This window comes from Somniosus microcephalus, chromosome 28 (genome assembly GCF_052327205.1).
Source record: "Somniosus microcephalus isolate GS21.2 chromosome 28, FLI_Smic_1.0, whole genome shotgun sequence".
NCBI classification, from domain to species: Eukaryota; Metazoa; Chordata; class Chondrichthyes; order Squaliformes; family Somniosidae; genus Somniosus; species Somniosus microcephalus.
The window spans coordinates 11,843,270-11,861,437 of NC_141014.1; the positions used below are offsets into that span (position 1 = coordinate 11,843,270).

Here is an 18,168-nt window from a genome sequence, read left to right on the forward strand (position 1 = left end):
GCTCGCGCCATACCAAGCCATCTACAGCAACAACTTGCATTGGTATAGCGCCTTTAGCGTAGTAACACAGGAGCGACTGTTAAACAAAGTTTGTCACCAAGCCACATAAGGAGCTATTAGGACAGATGACCAAAAGCTTGGTTAAAGAGTTAGGTTTTTCAGAGCATCTTAAAGGAGGAGAGGGCGGTAGAGAGGCGGAGATATTTAGGGAGTGAATTCCAGAGCTTGGGGCCCAGGCAGTTGAAAGCACGGCCGCCAATGGTGGAGCGAAGGAAATAGGGGATGTGATAGAGGCCAGAATTGGAGAAGCGCAGAGATCTTGGATTATTGTCGGGCTGGAGAAGGTTACAGAGACAGCGAGGTGCGAGGCCATGGAGGGATTTGAACACAAGGATGAGAATTTTAAAATTGAAGCATTGCTGGACTGGGAGTCAGTGTGGGTTAGTGAGCACAGGGTGACGGGTGAACCGGACTTGGTGCGAGTTAGGATACGGACAGCAGAATTTTGAATGAGCTCAATTTATGAATCATAATTTTCATGGTAGCTCAATGAAATAAAATAAATCTTTCCTTGAAGATGGTTCCTGGGCTGGCACCGCCCGCGCTCGAAACTAGATCTTTGGGCATCTGATGCCATCCCTCCCCCAAATCTCCTCTCTTCTGTTGTTTAATTTCTCCAGCCTCTAATAGTGGCTGCATTTTAGCCCAAACTACAAGTTTAAAGTATTTTGGTCAATTTTCCACTTTTTTAAGTGCTCCTTCCACCGCTTGCCCCGCCTAAACCGCCATTGTGTCAATCTTTAAAAACACATCACCCCAGATGGGACTCGAACCCACAATCCCTGGCTTAGGAGGCCAGTGCCTTATCCATTAGGCCACTGGGGCTGAATACACAAATGACCCAACCTGAGGGCAATTGACCGCTCCGAATTGTGACATCAGCCTCACAGTTTCAGAGTCTTCGAAAGATAAGCACAGATGGGAGCTATTTTCACCCATCATATCTGCCACTGCTCGCGCCATACCAGAGCCATCTACAACAACAACTTGCATTGGTATAGCGCATTTATCGCAGTAACACAGGAGCGATTGTCAAACAAACTTTGACACCAAGCCACATAAGGAGCTATTAGGACAGATGACCAAAAGCTTGGTTAAAGAGGTAGGTTTTATGGAGCATCTTAAAAGAGGAGAGAGAGGTAGCGAGGCGGAGATATTTCGGGAGGGAATTCCAGAGCTTAGGGCCCGGGCAGCTGAAGACACGGCCGTTGATGAAACGAAGGAAAAAGGAAAAAAGACTTGTATTTATATAGCGCCTTCCGTGACCACTGGACATCCCAAAGCGCTTTACAGCCAATGAAGCACTTTTTGAAGTGTAGTCACTGTTGTAATGTAGGAAACGTGCAGCCAATTTGCGCACAGCAAGCTCCCACAACCAGCAATGTGATAATGACCAGATAATCTGTTTCAGTGATGCTGATTGAGGGATAAATATTGGTCACAGAACACTGGGGAGAACACCCTTACTCTTCTTTGAGATAGAGCCATGGGATTGTTTGCCATGGCATCAGGCCAAACATGGGCAAGGAAACCTCATGCTGATTACCACCTACTGCCCTCCATTCAATGTCCATCACCAAAGGTGGCTCGGTACCACCACTACTGACCGAGCTGGCCAAGTTGCCAGACTGGGCCTGTGGCAGGTGGTGAGAGAACCAGCATGAGGGAAAACCTAATTGGCCAAAGCACCAACTTGCCAAGGTTTCTTTGGCACCACCTCCCAAATCCATGACCGCGAAGGACAAGGGTAGCAGGCACATGGGAACACCACCTGCTCCATGTTCCCCACCAAGTCACACACCATCCTGACTTGGAAGTATATCGGCCATTCCTTCATCATCGCTGGGTCGAAATCCTGGAACTCCCTCCGCAACAGCACTATGGGAGTACCTTCACCACACGGACTGCAGCGGTTCAAGAAGGCTGCTCACTACCACCTTCTCAAGGGCTATTAGGGATGGGCAATAAATGTTGGCTTTGCTAGCGACGCCCAGATCCCGTGAATGAATAAAAAATTTGGAGGAAATTTCTGCTCATATAATACCGGATGTCAGATAAATCAGAGACAGTGACGGGGTCGCGAGAGATGGTGGTGAGGTACAGTTGGGTATCGTCACTGTACATGTGGAATCTGACATTGTATTTTCAGCTGATGTTGTCAAGGGGCAGCATGTAGATGAGAAATAGGAGGGGGCCAAGGATAGATCCTTGGGGGTCTCCAGAGGTAACAGCGCGGGAGCGGGAATAGAAACCATTGCAGGTGATTGTCTGGCTACGATTGGCTAGATGAGAGTGAAACCAGGCAAGTGCAGTCCCACCCAGCTGGACGACGGAGGAGAGGCGTTGTAGCATGATGGTGTGGTCAACCATACTGAAGACAAGTTGAGAAGATTGAAGAGCGATAGTTTACCATGGACACAGACACATAGGATGTTATTTGTGACTTTGATAAGAGCCTTTTTCAGTACTGTGGCGGGGCGGAAATCTAATTGGTGGGATTCAAACATGGAGTTGAGGGAAAGATGGGCACAGATTTGGGAGGTGACAGCAAGTTCGAGGACCTTGGATGAAAAGGGAGGTTGGAGATGCGGCGGTAGTTTGCAAAGACAGAGGCGTCAAGAGTGTATTTTTGAGGAGATGGCGGCTGATTTGAAGGGGAGGGAGAGAGTACCTGAGGAGAAGGAACCATTTAAATATCAGCTAACATGGGGTCAGGAAGGAAAGTTGGGTGGTGAAACGCCACGGGACGTTTTACTATGTTAAAGGTGCTATATAAATGCAAGTTGTTGTTGTAGATGGCTCTGGTATGGTGCTAGCGACAGATGCGATGGGTGGAAATAGATTCCATCTGTGCTTATCTTTCTCAAACTGAAAATGTCACATTTCGGAGCGGTCAGTTGCCCTCATGTGGGCCGCTTTATGCGTTCAGCCCCAGTGGCCTAATGGATAAGGCACTGGATTTTCTAAGTTAATATAGATCATGGGTTCGAGTCTCAATCTGCGGTGAAGTGTTTTTAAGGATTGACGCAATGGTGGTTTAGGCAGGGCCAGTGGTGGAAGGTGCACTTTAGAAAGTGGAAAAAGGGGCAGTGGGCCTTGGGTGCTTTAAACTTGTAATTTGGGCTAAAATGCAGCCACTATTAGAGGCTGGGGAAATTAAACAATGGAAGAGAGGAGATTGGGGAGAAATGGTGAAGGAGGGCATCGGATGGTCAAGGATAGAGTCGCAGAGCGAGGGAGCTCCCGAGGGAGCTGCCGGCCCAGGAGACATCTTGAATTTCCTTCAAGGAAAGTGTTTTATTTCATTGAGTTAACGCTTTTACTTTCATTCACTCATTTTATTCTTTTAGTTTACTGATTTGTTTTGAATTAATTCTGAGTTAATGCTTTCTCTTGTGTTGCGATGTTTTCATTCTTCAGTTGTACTCACTGATTCTACTTACACTACAATTGTGCTCCTTTCTGTTACTCATCACTTTGGTGTTTTTCGTGTCAAGTCATTTATTTCAGTGAATTATCATTTTTCTTCCATTTAATAATTTTATTTCTTCCATTGAACGGGGAAACACCATGAAAATGGGACTCATCAATTGAGCTCATCCAGAATTCTGCTGCCTGTATCCTAACTCGCACCAAGTCCGGTTCACCCGTCACCCTGTGCTCACTAACCCACACTGACTCCCAGTCCAGCAACGCTTCCATTTTAAAATTCTCATCCTTGTCTTCAAATCCCTCCATGGCCTCGCCCCTCGCTGTCTCTGTAACCTTCTCCAGCCCGACAATAAACCAAGATCTCTGCGCTTCTCCAATTCTGGCCTCTATCACATCCCCTATTGTAATTGCTCCACCATTGGCAGCCTTTGTCCAGCTTACAGCCCATCGTTGCTGTTACCTGCTGAGTCTGTGACTGTCCCACTGGTTTATTTTGCTGATGTCTGGGTCCTGACCAAAAATTCCCTCTCCTGGGCCAACGTCCATTTCTCCACCGTTTCCAGATCTTATGGTGGCCTCCAAATTCACCACCGCTTTGTGCCCCACGGCAATTCTCCACATTTCCACAGAAATATCTCACAGTAACCCTGCCCTCCCAAATCCCTACAGAATGCCCATCCACTTGTGAACCTCACCATCCATGAGTTTACTGTGAATGATCACATTTACATCACAGCCTTGACATAAACTTGGCTTACAGGTGATGACACCACCCTCCGTCATGCAGCCTGCCTGCCCGGCTGCGCCTTCCACGACTTGCCCTGCCTAAACCACCGTACAGTCAATCTTTAAAGCAGCGTCACCCCAGACGGGACTTGAACCCACAATACCTGACTTAAAAGGCTAGTCGCCTTATCCATTAGGGCACAAGGGCTGAACACGCAATATAACCCACCTGAGGACAACTGACCACCCCGAGATGGGAGCTATTTTCACCCATCATATTGGCCACTGCTCGCGCCATACCAAGCCATCTACAACAACAACTTGCATTGGTATAGCGCCTTTAGCGTAGTAACACACGAGCGATTGTCAAATAAAGTTTGTCACCAAGCCACATAAGGAGCTATTAGGACAGATGACCAAAAGCTTGGTTAAAGAGTTACGTTTTTCAGAGCACCTTAAAGGAGGAGAGGGCGGTAGAGAGGCGGAGATATTTAGGGAGTGAATTCCAGAGCTTGGGGCCCAGGCAGTTGAAAGCACGGCCGCCAATGGTGGAGTGATGGAAATAGGGGATGTGAGAGAGGCCAGAATTGGAGAAGCGCAGAGATCTTGGATTATTGTCGGGCTGGAGGAGGTTACAGAGACAGCGAGGGGCGAGGCCATGGAGGGATTGGAACACAAGGATGAGAATTTTAAAATCGAAGCATTGCTGGACTGGGAGTCAGTGTGGGTTAGTGAGCACAGCGTGACGGGTGAACCGGACTTGGTGCGAGTTAGGATACGGGCAGCAGTATTTTGAATGAGCTCAATTTATGAATCATAATTTTCATGGTAGCTCAATGAAATAAAATAAATCTTTCCTTGAAGGAAATTGAAGATGGTTCCTGGGCTGGCACCGCCCGCGCTCGAAACTAGATCTTTGCGCATCTGATGCCATCCCTCCCCCAAATCTCCTCTCTTCCATTGCTTAATTTCTCCAGCCTCTAATAGTGGCTGCATTTTAGCCCAAACCACAAGTTTAAAGTATTTTGGTCAATTTTCCACTTTTTTAAGTGCTCCTTCCACCGCTTGCCCCGCCTAAATCGCCATTGTGTCAATCTTTAAAAACACATCACCCCAGATGGGACTCGAACCCACAATCCCTAGCTTAGGAGGCCAGTGCCTTATCCATTAGGCCACTGGGGCTGAATACAAAAAGGACTCAACCTGAGGGCAATTGACCGCTCCGAATTGTGACATCAGCCTCACAGTTTCAGAGTCTTAGAAAGATAAGCACAGATGGAAGCTATTTTCACCCATCATATCTGCCACTGCTCGCGCCATACCAGAGCCATCTACAACAACAACTTGCATTGGTATAGCACATTTATCGCAGTATCACAGAAGCGATTGTCAAACAAATTTTGACACCAAGCCACATAAGGAGCTATTAGGACAGATGACCAAAAGCTTGGTTAAAGAGGTAGGTTTTATAGAACATCTTAAAGGAGGAGAGAGAGGTAGCGAGGTGGAGATATTTCGGGAGGGAATTCCAGAGCTTAGGGCCCGGGCAGCTGAAGACACGGCCGTTGATGAAACGAAGGAAAAAGGAAAAAAGACTTGTATTTATATAGCGCCTTCCGTGACCACTGGACATCCCAAAGCGTTTTACAGCCAATGAAGCACTTTTTGAAGTGTAGTCACTGTTGTAATGTAGGAAATGCGGCATCCAATTTACGCACAGCAAGCTCCCACAAGCAGCAACGTGATAATGACCAGATAATCTGTTTCAGTGATGCTGGCTGAGGGATAAATATTGGTCACAGGACACTGGGGAGAACACCCTTACTGTTCTTTGAAATAGAGCCATGGGATTGTTTGCCATGGCATCAGGCCAAACATGGGCAAGGAAACCTCATGCTGATTACCACCTACTGCCCTCCAGTCAATGTCCATCACCAAAGGTGGCTCGGTACCACCACTACTGACCGAGCTGGCCAAGTTGCCAGACTGGGCCTGTGGCAGGTGGTGAGAGAACCAACATGAGGGAAAACCTAATTGACCAAAGCACCAACTTGCCAAGGTTTCTTCGGCAGCACCTCCCAAATCTGTGACCACGAAGGACAAGGGTAGCAGGCACATGGGAACACCACCAGCTCCATCTTCCCCATCAAGTCACACACCACCCTGACTTGGAAGTATATCAGCCGTTCCTTCATCATCGCTGGGTCGAAATCCTGGAACTCCCTCCGCAACAGCACTATGGGAGTACCTTCACCACACGGACTGCAGCGGTTCAAGAAGGCTGCTCACTACCACCTTCTCAAGGGCTATTAGGGATGGGCAATAAATGTTGGCTTTGCTAGCGACGCCCAGATCCCGTGAATGAATAAAAAATTTGGAGGAAATTTCTGCTCATACAATACTGGATGTCAGATAAATCAGAGACAGTGACGGGGTCGCGAGAGATGGTGGTGAGGTAGAGTTGGGTATCGTCACTGTACATGTGGAATCTGACATTGTATTTTCAGCTGATGTTGTCAAGGGGCAGCATGTAGATGAGAAATAGGAGGGGGCCAAGGATAGATCCTTGGGGGTCTCCAGAGGTAACAGCGCGGGAGCGGGAATAGAAACCATTGCAGGTGATTGTCTGGCTACGATTGGCTAGATAAGAGTGAAACCAGGCAAGTGCAGTCCCACCCAGCTGGACGACGGAGGAGAGGCGTTGTAGCATGATGGTGTGGTCAACCATACTGAAGACAAGTTGAGAAGATTGAAGAGCGATAGTTTACCATGGACACAGACACATAGGATGTTATTTGTGACTTTGATAAGAGCCTTTTCAGTACTGTGGCGGGGCGGAAATCTAATTGGTGGGATTCAAACATGGAGTTGAGGGAAAGATGGGCACAGATTTGGGAGGTGACAGCAAGTTCGAGGACCTTGGATGAAAAGGGAGGTTGGAGATGCGGCGGTAGTTTGCAAAGACAGAGGCGTCAAGAGTGTATTTTTGAGGAGATGGCGGCTGATTTGAAGGGGAGGGAGAGAGTACCTGAGGAGAAGGAACCATTTAAATATCAGCTAACATGGGGTCAGGAAGGAAAGTTGGGTGGTTAAACGCCACGGGACGTTTTACTATGTTAAAGGTGCTATATAAATGCAAGTTGTTGTTGTAGATGGCTCTGGTATGGCGCTAGCGACAGATACGATGGGTGGAAATAGATTCCATCTGTGCTTATCTTTCTCAAACTGAAAATGTCACATTTCGGAGCGGTCAGTTGCCCTCATGTGGGCCACTTTATGTGTTCAGCCTCAGTGGCCTAATGGATAAGGCACTGGATTTTCTAAGTTAGTTAGATTGTGAGTTTGAGTCCCATCTGGGGTAAAGTGTTTTTAAGGATTGACACAATGGTGGTTTAGGCAGGGCAAGTGTGGTTTAGGCAGGGCAAGTGGTGGAAGGTGCACTTTAGAAAGTGGAAAAAGGGGCAGTGGGACTAGGGTGCTTTAAACTTGTCATTTGGGCTAAAATGCAGCCACTATTAGAGGCTGGGGAAATTAAACAATGGAAGAGAGGAGATTGGGGAGAAATGGTGAAGGAGGGCATCGGATGGTCAAGGATAGAGTCGCAGAGCGAGGGAGCTCCCGAAGGAGAAGACAGCCCAGGAGACAACTTGAATTTCCTTCAAGGAAAGTGTTTTATTTCATTGAGTTAACGCTTTTACTTTCATTCACTCATTTTATTCTTTTAGTTCACTGATTTGTTTTGAATTAATTCTGAGTTAATGCTTTCTCTTGTGTTGCGATGTTTTCATTCTTCAGTTGTACTCACTGATTCTACTTATACTACAATTGTGCTCCTTTCTGTTACTCATCACTTTGGTGCTTTTCGTGTCAAGTCATTTATTTCAGTGAATTATCATTTTTCTTCCATTTAATAATTTTATTTCTTCCGTTGAACGGGGAAACACCATGAAAATGGGACTCATCAATTGAGCTCATCCAGAATTCTGCTGCCCGTATCCTAACTCGCACCAAGTCCGGTTCACCCGTCACCCTGTGCTCACTAACCCACACTGACTCCCAGTCCAGCAACGCTTCCATTTTAAAATTCTCATCCTTGTCTTCAAATCCCTCCATGGCCTCGCCCCTCGCTGTCTCTGTAACCTTCTCCAGCCCGACAATAAACCAAGATCTCTGCGCTTCTCCAATTCTGGCCTCTCTCACATCCCCTATTGTAATTGCTCCACCATTGGCAGCCTTTGTCCAGCTTACAGCCCATCGTTGCTGTTGCCTGCTGAGTCTGTGACTGTCCCACTGGTTTATTTTGCTGATGTCTGGGTCCTGACCAAAAATTCCCTCTCCTGGGCCAACGTCCATTTCTCCACCATTTCCAGATCTTATGGTGGCCTCCAAATTCACCACCGCTTTGTGCCCCACGGCAATTCTCCACATTTCCACAGAAATATCTCACAGTAACCCTGCCCTCCCAAATCCCTACAGAATGCCCATCCACTTGTGAACCTCACCATCCATGAGTTTACTGTGAATGATCACATTTACATCACAGCCTTGACATAAACTTGGCTTACAGGTGATGACACCATCCTCCGTCATGCAGCCTGCCTGCCCGGCTGCACCTTCCATGACTTGCCCTGCCTAAACCACCGTACAGTCAATCTTTAAAGCAGCGTCACCCCAGACGGGACTTGAACCCACAATACCTGACTTAAAAGGCTAGTCGCCTTATCCATTAGGGCACAAGGGCTGAACACGCAATATAACCCACCTGAGGACAACTGACCACCCCGAGATGGAAGCTATTTCCACCCATCATATTGGCCACTGCTCGCGCCATACCAAGCCATCTACAACAACAACTTGCATTGGTATAGCGCCTTTAGCGTAGTAACACAGGAGCGACTGTCAAACAAAGTTTGTCACCAAGCCACATAAGGAGCTATTAGGACAGATGACCAAAAGCTTGGTTAAAGAGTTAGGCTTTACAGAGCATCTTAAAGGAGGAGAGGGCGGTAGAGAGGCGGAGATATTAAGGGAGTGAATTCCAGAGCTTGGGGCCCAGGCAGTTGAAAGCACGGCCGCCAATGGTGGAGCGATGGAAATAGGGGATGTGAGAGAGGCCAGAATTGGAGAAGCGCAGAGATCTTGGATTATTGTCGGGCTGGAGGAGGTTACAGAGACAGCGAGGGGCGAGGCCATGGAGGGATTGGAACACAAGGATGAGAATTTTAAAATCGAAGCGTTGCTGGACTGGGAGTCAGTGTGGGTTAGTGAGCACAGGGTGACGGGTGAACCAGACTTGGTGCGAGTTAGGATACGGGCAGCAGAATTTTGAATGAGCTCAATTTATGAATCATAATTTTCATGGTAGCTCAATGAAATAAAATAAATCTTTCCTTGAAGGAAATTGAAGATGGTTCCTGGGCTGGCACCGCCCGCACTCTAAACTCGATCTTTGGGCATCTGATGCCATCCCTCCCCCCAAATCTCCTCTCTTCCATTGTTTAATTTCTCGAGCCTCTAATAGTGGCTGCATTTTAGCCCAAACTGCAAGTTTAAAGTATTTTGGTCAATTTTCCACTTTTTTAAGTGCTCCTTCCACCGCTTGCCCTGCCTAAACCACCATTGTGTCAATCTTTAAAAACACATCACCCCAGATGGGACTCGAACCCACAATCCCTGGCTTAGAAGGCCAGTGCCTTATCCATTAGGCCACTGGGGCTGAATACACAAATTGACCCCCATGACAGCAGCTGACCACTCCGAAATGTGACATCGGCCTCACATTTTCAGTCTTAGAATGTGAAGCACGGGTGGAATCTATTTTCACCCATCGTACCTATGTGTAGAGCCAGAAGATGTAGGTGAGGTTTTAAATGAATATTTAGCATCTGTGTTCACTATGGAGAAGGACGATGTTAGCATAGAAATCAGGCAGGGGGATTGTGATATACTTGAACAAATTAGCATTGAGAGGGAGGAGGTACTAGTGGTTTCAGCGGGCTTAAAAGTGGATAAGTCCCCAGGCCCAGACGGGATGTATCCCAGGCTGCTGTGTGAGGCAAGGGAGGAGATTGCAGGGGCTCTGACACAAATTTTCAGAACCTCTTTGGCCACACGGGAGGTGCTAGAGGACTGGAGGACAGCTAATGTAGTACCATCATTCAAGAAGGGTAGTAGGGATAAACCAGGGAATTACAGGCCAGTGAGCCTAACATCAGTGGTAGGGAAATTATTGTAAAAAATTCTGAAGGTCAGAATTAGTCTCCACTTGGAGAGGCAAGGATTAATCAAGGATAGTCAGCATGGCTTTGTCAGGGGGTCATCATTCCGCCACCTTCGTCTCCGTGCCCACTTCTCTGGCCAGGAGTCTTCCCCCCGCATGACTGACCCTTTCTCCCGCTTTCTGAATTCCCGTTCTAACTGGACCCCTCCCCCTGGCCTCTTACCCTCTCTAGATCTTTTCATCGCTAACTGCCGCCGTGACATCGGCCGTCTCCATTTCTCTGCTCCTGTCACTCACTCCAACCTACCTTCCTCGGAACTTGCAGCACTCCATTCTCTTAGATCCAACCCTGACATTGTCATTAAACCTGCTGACAAGGGTGGTGCTGTTGTTGTTTGGCGAACTGACCTCTACCTAGCGGAAGCTGAACGCCAACTGTCCGACACCTCCTCCTACCTCCACCTGGACCATGACCCCACTACCGAACATCAAACCACCGTTTCCAAGGCTGTCTCTGACCTCATCTCCTCTGGAGATCTTCCCCCCGCGGCCACCAACCTCATAGTCCCCCAACCCCGCACAGCCCGCTTCTACCTCCTTCCCAAGATCCACAAACAGGACTGCCCTGGTAGACCCATCGTTTCAGCCCGTTCTTGCCCCACGGAACTTATCTCTTCCTATCTCGACTCTATCTTTTCTCCCCTTGTCCAGTCTCTTCCCACCTAGATCCGCGACTCTTCGGACGCCCTCCGCCACTTTAACAGTTTCCAGTTTCCTGGCCCCAACCACCTCCTTTTCACCATGGACGTACAGTCCCTCTACACCTCCATCCCCCACCCGGATGGCCTGAGGGCGCTCCGCTTCTTCCTTGAACAGAGGCCCGACCAGTCCCCATCCACCACTACCCTCCTCCGCCTGGCTGAACTTGTTCTCACATTGAACAACTTCTCCTTTAACTCCACTCATTTCCTCCAAATCAAAGGTGTTGCTATGGGTACCCGCATGGGTCCTAGCTATGCCTGCCTTTTCGTGGGATATGTGGAACACTCTTTGTTCCAGTCCTACTCGGGTCCCTCCCTCACCTCTTTTTCCGATACATTGATGACTTTATTGGTGCCGTTTCCTGCTCTCGCCCTGAACTAGACAATTTCATTCATTTTGCCTCCAGTTTCCACCCTTCCCTGGGTCCATCTCTGACTCTTTCCTTCCCTTCCTCGACTTCTCCGTCTCCATCTCTGGGGATAGGTTGTTGACCAATATTCACTACAAGCCCACTGACTCCCACAGCTGCCTGGACTACACTTCCTCCCACCCCGCCTCCTGTAAGGACTCTATTCCATTCTCCCAGTATCTCCATCTCTGCCGCATCTGCTCCGACGATGCCACCTTCCACACCAGTGCTTCTGACATGCCTTCCTTTTTCCTCAACCGAGGATTCCCCTCTACCGTGGTTGACATGGCCCTCGACCGTGTCCATTCTATCTCCCGCACTTCTGCCCTCACCCCTGCCCCTCCCTCCCGGAACCACGATAGGGTCCCCTTGTCCTCACCTTTCACCCCACCAGCCTCCACATTCAACGGATCATCCTCTGCCATTTCCGCCACCTCCAAAGTGATCCCACCACCAAACGCATCTTCCCCTCCCCTCCCTTTCCAGCATTCCGTAGGACCGCTCCCTCCGAGACACCCGAGTCCACTCCTCTAGCACCCCTAGCACCCCTTCCCCTTCGCCTGGCACCTTCCCGTGCAAGCACAGGAGATGTAACACCTGCCCTTATACCTCCCCCCTTCCCACTGTCCAGGGCCCCAAACACCCCTTCCAGGTGAAACAGCGATTTACTTGTACTTCTTGCAATCTAGTATACTGTATTCGCTGCTCATGATACGGTCTCCTCTACATTGGGGAGACCAAACGCAGATTGGATGACCGCTTTGCGGAACACCTCCGTTCAGTCCGTAAGGGTGACCCCGAGCTTCCGGTCGCCTGTCATTTTAATTCACCGCCCCATTCCCACTCGGACCTCACCGTCCTTGGCCTCTTGTATTGTTCCACAGAAGCTCAATGTAAACTCGAGGAACAGCACCTCATCTTCCGATTAGGCACTTTACAGCCTTCTAGACTCAATATCGAGTTCAACAATTTCAGATCATAACCTCGGCCCCTATTACATTTTTACTTATATTTTTTATCCACACCTTTGTTTTGGTTCTCCCCCCACTTTCCTTGTTTTCTCTCTCCCACATGGCAGCTGTCTCCCATTCTGCCAGTGCATTTCACACCTAAGCTAGAGCTGTCTTTTGTCTCCACTAGTCCTATTACCTTCTCGTCTCATTTTGAATACGTCTTAATGTCTCTTCTTCTCTTTTGTTCTCGCCCAGCCCGGCCTCTTAATCTATTTCATTCCCTGTGCCTCTTTAGTCTTGATAAAGGGTTTTGACCCGAAAAGTTGACTCTAATTTCTCTCCACGGATGTTGCCTGGCCTGCTGAGATTTTCCAGCATTTTCTGTTGTTATTTCGGATTTCCAGCATCTGCAGTATTTTGCTATCGTACATCATGTCTAACCAATTTGATTGAATTTTTCGAGGGGGTGACTAGGTGTGTGGATGAGGGTAGTGCAGTTGATGTAGTCTACATGGACTTCAGTAAGACTTTTGACAAAGTCCTGCATGGGAGACTGGTCAAGAAGGTAAGAGCCCATGGGATCCAGGGCAATTTGGCACATTGGATCCAAAATTGGCTTAGTGGCAGGAGGCAGAGGGTGATGGTCAAAGGTTGTTTTTGTGACTGGAAGCCTGTGTCCAGTGGTGTACTACAGGGATCGGTGCTGGGTCCTTGCTGTTTGTAGTGTACATTAATGATTTAGATATGAATGTAGGAGGTATGATCAGTAAGTTCACAGATGACACGAAAATTGGGAGAGTGGTAAATAGTGTAAGGTTTCGCAAGAATTTCCAAAATTTCTACAGCCCCGAAGATTATATTTTTGATTAAAGAAAACCTAGGTAGAATATACCTTAAAAATCCAGGGCATCAAAAATGGCTGTCAGGCCTCGTGGCAGAAGAAAAAAGGCAGCCTGTGTGTATGTGAAAAGGAAAATGAAAGATGGCTGTCCGGCCTCGTGGCAAAAGACACAACACAGCCTGTGTGTATGTGGAAGGAAAATCAAAGATGGCTGATAAAGGATTTGAAAAAATACCCAGCCTCTGAAGTAATGAGGTATTTAAACTGTCAATCAAATACGGTTTGGGAAGCTGCAACATGAACAAAGAACTTTGTTTACACGAACTCTCTACAATGTTGACTCAAGAGATTAAGTACTTGAGACTGTCAATCAATTGCGGTTGGGCGGTGACCGCAGGACAATGGATTTCTTTACACTAACATCCAAGGGCTGTTTACTCAGCACTTAAGGAAACAGACATTTTTTTTCAAACTAAGACAGCTTTATTCAAACCAGTCAATGAATGGGGTAATACATTAAAACCCATCACAGTCAATGGGGACAGATCGATTCCCTTTTGTATAGTGCAGATACATCGGGATTTGGGCGCAAAGATTATGGCTCCCAATGGGTATAAAATAGCCTCTCAGGAAGCCATCTCTCTCTCTCTGCCGCCTCGCCTCCATGCTCTGCCTACAGATGAACAGCTCAGCAAGCCCGCCCAAAGAAATGGAATACCAGCAGTTACTTTTAAATACTGGGGTATCTCTACTTCGGGGCGGTGAAGAATACAGACCGCAGGGGCATGGAGCAGGCATTTCACTGGTGAGCATAGATTTTCTGGCCCATTACAAGGCAACTTAGATAGGTATTAGTGGTGGGAATTAAGGGGAATTTTTGTTAAATTGTAATTTTAGTCAATTTTCCCTCGATGTGTCCGTTTCCTCTCCCCTATTAAGTAAAAGTGCAGTACTAAGAAATGTCTGCTGTATTAAGTAAAAGTGTGCTGCACTAGGTAAAAGTGTTGTATTAAGTAAAAGATTGTTCTACTAAGCAAAAGAGTGCTGTATTAAGCATAGGTGTGCTGTATTGATTATTTTCAATTTATCTCCTTTTATTTCAATAAATACTGGTCTTCTTTGCACCCAACCACGAGTCTCGTTTTGTCTGCATCGCTACTGAATAAGTCTGGTGGTCAGAACCAGAAAAGGGGAACGATTCGAAACTGCACGGGGCTCTGGAGCAGCTCAGATACTTCTGACTGGCCAGAGACAATAACCCCAGTATATATATATATACCCACCTTTTCTACAATAGTGAGGAGGGAAGCCTCAGGCTACAGGATGATATAGACGGGTTGGTCAGATGGGCAGAACAGTGGCAAATGGAATTTAACCCTGAAAAGTGTGAGGTGATGCATTTTGGGAGGACTAAAAAGGCAAGGGAATAGGACCCTAGGAATGACAGAGGATCAGAGGGACCTTGGTGTGCATGTACATAGACCCCTGAAGGCAGCAGGACAGGTAGACAAGGTGGTTAAGAAGGCATATTGGATACCTGCCTGCATTAGCCGAGGCATAGAATATAAGAGCAGGGAGGATATGATGGAGCTGTACAAAACGCTAGTTAGGCCATAGCTGGAATATTGTGTGCAGTTCTGGTCACCACACTATAGGATGGATGTGATTGCATTAGAGAGGGTGCAGAGGAGATTCACCAGGATGTTACCTGGGCTGGAGCGTTTCAGCTATAAAGAGAGACTGGACAGGCTGGGGTTGTTTTCCTTAGAGCAGAGAAGGCTGAGGGGGGATCTGATTGAGGTGTACAAAATTATGAGGGGCATAGATAGGGTAGATAGAAAGGAACTTTTCCCTGTAGTAGAGGGGTCATTAACCAGGGGGCATAGTTTCAAGGTAAGGGGCAGGAGGTTTAGAGGGGATTTGAGGAAAAGCTTTTTCACCCAGAGGGTGGTTGGAATCTGGAACTCACTGCCTGAAAGGGTGCTAGAGGCAGGAACGCTCACAACATTCAAGAAGCATTTAGATGAGCACTTGAAATGCCATAGCATACAAGGCTACGGACCAAGTGCTGGAAAATGGGATTAGAATAGACAGGGCTTGATGGCCAGCATGGACTTGATGAGCCGAAGGGCCTCTTTCTGTGCTGTATAACTCTATGAATCTATGTATCTTCCGCTAGCGCCATACCAGAGCCATCTACAACAACAACTTGCATTTATATAGCACCCTTTAACATAGTAAAACGTCCCATGGTGTTTCACCACCCAACTTTCCTTCCTCACCCCATGTTAGCTGATACTTAAATAGTTCCTTCTCCTCAGGTACTCTCTCCCTCCCCTTCAAATCAGCCATTATCCGCTCAAAAATCCACTTTTGACACCTCTGTCTTTGCAAAGTACCGCCCCATCTCCAACCTCCCTTTTCATCCAAGGTTCTTGAACTTGCTGTCACCTCCCAAATCTGTGCCCATCTTTCCCTCAACTCCTTGTTTGAATCCCTCCAATTAGATTTCCGCCCCGCCACAGTACTGAAAAGGCTCTTATCAAAGTCACAAATAACATCCTATGTGCCTGTGTCCATGGCAAACTATCCCTCTTCAACCTTCTCAACTTGTCTTCGGTATGGTTGACCACACCATCATGCTACAATGCCTCTCCTCCGTTGTCCAGCTGGGTGGGACTGCACTCGCCTGGTTCCATGCTAATCTAGTCAATCATAGCCAGAGAATCACCTGCAATGGTTTCTTTTCCCACTCCCACACTGTTACCTCTGGAGTCCCCCAAGGATCTATCCTTGGCCCCCTCCTATTTCTCATCTACATGCTGCCCCTTGGCAACATCAGCTGAAAATACAATGTCAGACTCCACATGTACACTGACGATACCCAGCTGTACCTCACCAGCACCTCTCGTGACCCCGTCACTGTCTCTGATTTATCTGACATCCAGTATTGTAAGAGCGGAAATTTCCTCCAAATTATTTTCTTCATTCACAGGATGTGGGCATCGCTAGCAAAGTCAGCATTTATTGCCCATCCCTCATAGCCCTTGAGAAGGTGGTGGTGATCTGCCTTCTTGAACCGCTGCAGTCCGTGTGGTGAAGGTGCTCCCACAGTGCTGTTGGGGAGGGAGTTCCAGGATTTCGACCCAGCGATGATGACGGAATGGCGATATATTTCCAAGTCAGGATGGTGTGTGACTTGGTGGGGAAGATGGAGCTGGTGGGGTTCCCATGTGCCTGCTACTCTTGTCCTTCGAGGTGTTGTAGAAGAAACATGGGCGAGTTGGTGCTTTGGTCAATTAGCTTTTTCCCTCATGTTGGTTCTCTCACCACCTGCCACAGGCCCAGTCTGGCAACTTGGCCAGCTCGGTCAGTAGTGGTGGTACCGAGCCACCTTTGGTGATGGACATTGAATGGAGGGCGGTAGGTGGTAATCAGCATGAGGTTTCCTTGCCCATGTTTGGCCTGATGCCATGGCAAACAATCCCATGGCTCTATTTCAAAGAAGAGTAAGGGTGTTCTCCCCAGTGTCCTGTGACCAATATTTATCCCTCAGCCAGCATCACTGAAACAGATTATCTGGTCATTATCACATTGCTGCTTGTGGGAGCTTGCTGTGCGTAAATTGGGTGCCGCATTTCCTAAATTACAACAGTGACTACACTTCAAAAAGTACTTAATTGGCTGTAAAGCGCTTTGGGATGTCCAGGTCACGGAAGGCGCTATATAAATACAAGTCTTTTTTCTTTTTTCCTTCGTTTCATCAACGGCCGTTCTTTCAGCTGCCACGGCCCTAAGCTCTGGAATTCCCTCCCTAAATATCTCTGCCTCGCTACCTCTCTCTCCTCCTTTAAGATGCTCTATAAAACCTCCCTCTTTAACCAAGCTTTTGGTCATCTGTCCTAATAGCTCCTTATGTGGATTGATGTCAAAGTTTGTTTGACAATCGCTCCTGTGTTACTACGATAAATGCGCTATACCAATGCAAGTTGTTGTTGTAGATGGCTTGGTATGGCGCGAGCAGTGACAGATATGATGGGTGAAAATAGCTTCCATCTCGGGTTAACTTTGTGAGATTCTGAAACTGTGAGGCAGATGTCACAATTCGGAGCGGTCAATTGCCCTCAGGTGGGCTGTTTTGTGTATTCAGCCCCAGTGGCCTAATGGATAAGGCACTGGCCTCCTCAGCCAGGGATTGTGGGTTCGAGTCCCATCTGGGGTGATGTGTTTTTTAAAGATTGACACGATGGAAGGTTTAGTCAGTGCCAGGGGTGGAAGGGATAGCCGGGCGGGGAGGCTTCATTAACAAGAAGGTGTCATTACCCATGAGCCAAGTTTCCATCAAGGCCGTGATGTCAATGCAATCACCCACAATAAGCTCATGGATGATAAGAACCTTGTTCACAAGTGATTGGGTATTCTGGATTAGATGTGGCGAGGGGCGGTGATAGCTGATCTGCTGGCGGAGTCCACAGGGTCAGCGCTGACAGGGGCATTAACTCAGAATTAATTCAAAACAAATCAGTAAACATTTCGGAGCGGTCAGTTGCCCTCAGGTCGGATCCGTTGTCTATTAAGCCCCAGTGGCTTAATGGATAAGGCACTGGCCTTCTAAGGTCCATCTGGGGTGATGTATTTTTAAAGATTGACACAATGGCGGTTTAGGCGGGGCAAGTGGTGGAAGGTGCAGCCGGGCGGGGAGGCTGCATTAAGGAGGATGGTGTCATCACCTGTGCGACAAGTTTCCGTCAAGGCCGTGATGTAA

General features: G+C 47.8%; 4 non-coding genes across 4 annotated transcripts; 1 reads left to right on the plus strand and 3 right to left on the minus strand.

Moving 5' to 3' along the window:
* Positions 1 to 812: 812 nt before the first annotated feature.
* Positions 813 to 885, minus strand: trnar-ccu (transfer RNA arginine (anticodon CCU)). Its single transcript has one exon. It is a non-coding gene; the product is annotated as a tRNA-Arg (tRNA).
* A 4,442-nt stretch (positions 886 to 5,327) lies between these two features.
* Positions 5,328 to 5,400, minus strand: trnar-ccu (transfer RNA arginine (anticodon CCU)). Its single transcript has one exon. It is a non-coding gene; the product is annotated as a tRNA-Arg (tRNA).
* A 4,461-nt stretch (positions 5,401 to 9,861) lies between these two features.
* On the minus strand, positions 9,862 to 9,934 carry trnar-ucu (transfer RNA arginine (anticodon UCU)). Its single transcript has one exon. It is a non-coding gene; the product is annotated as a tRNA-Arg (tRNA).
* Positions 9,935 to 17,552: 7,618 nt separating this feature from the next.
* Positions 17,553 to 17,625, plus strand: trnar-ccu (transfer RNA arginine (anticodon CCU)). Its single transcript has one exon. It is a non-coding gene; the product is annotated as a tRNA-Arg (tRNA).
* Positions 17,626 to 18,168: the final 543 nt, after the last annotated feature.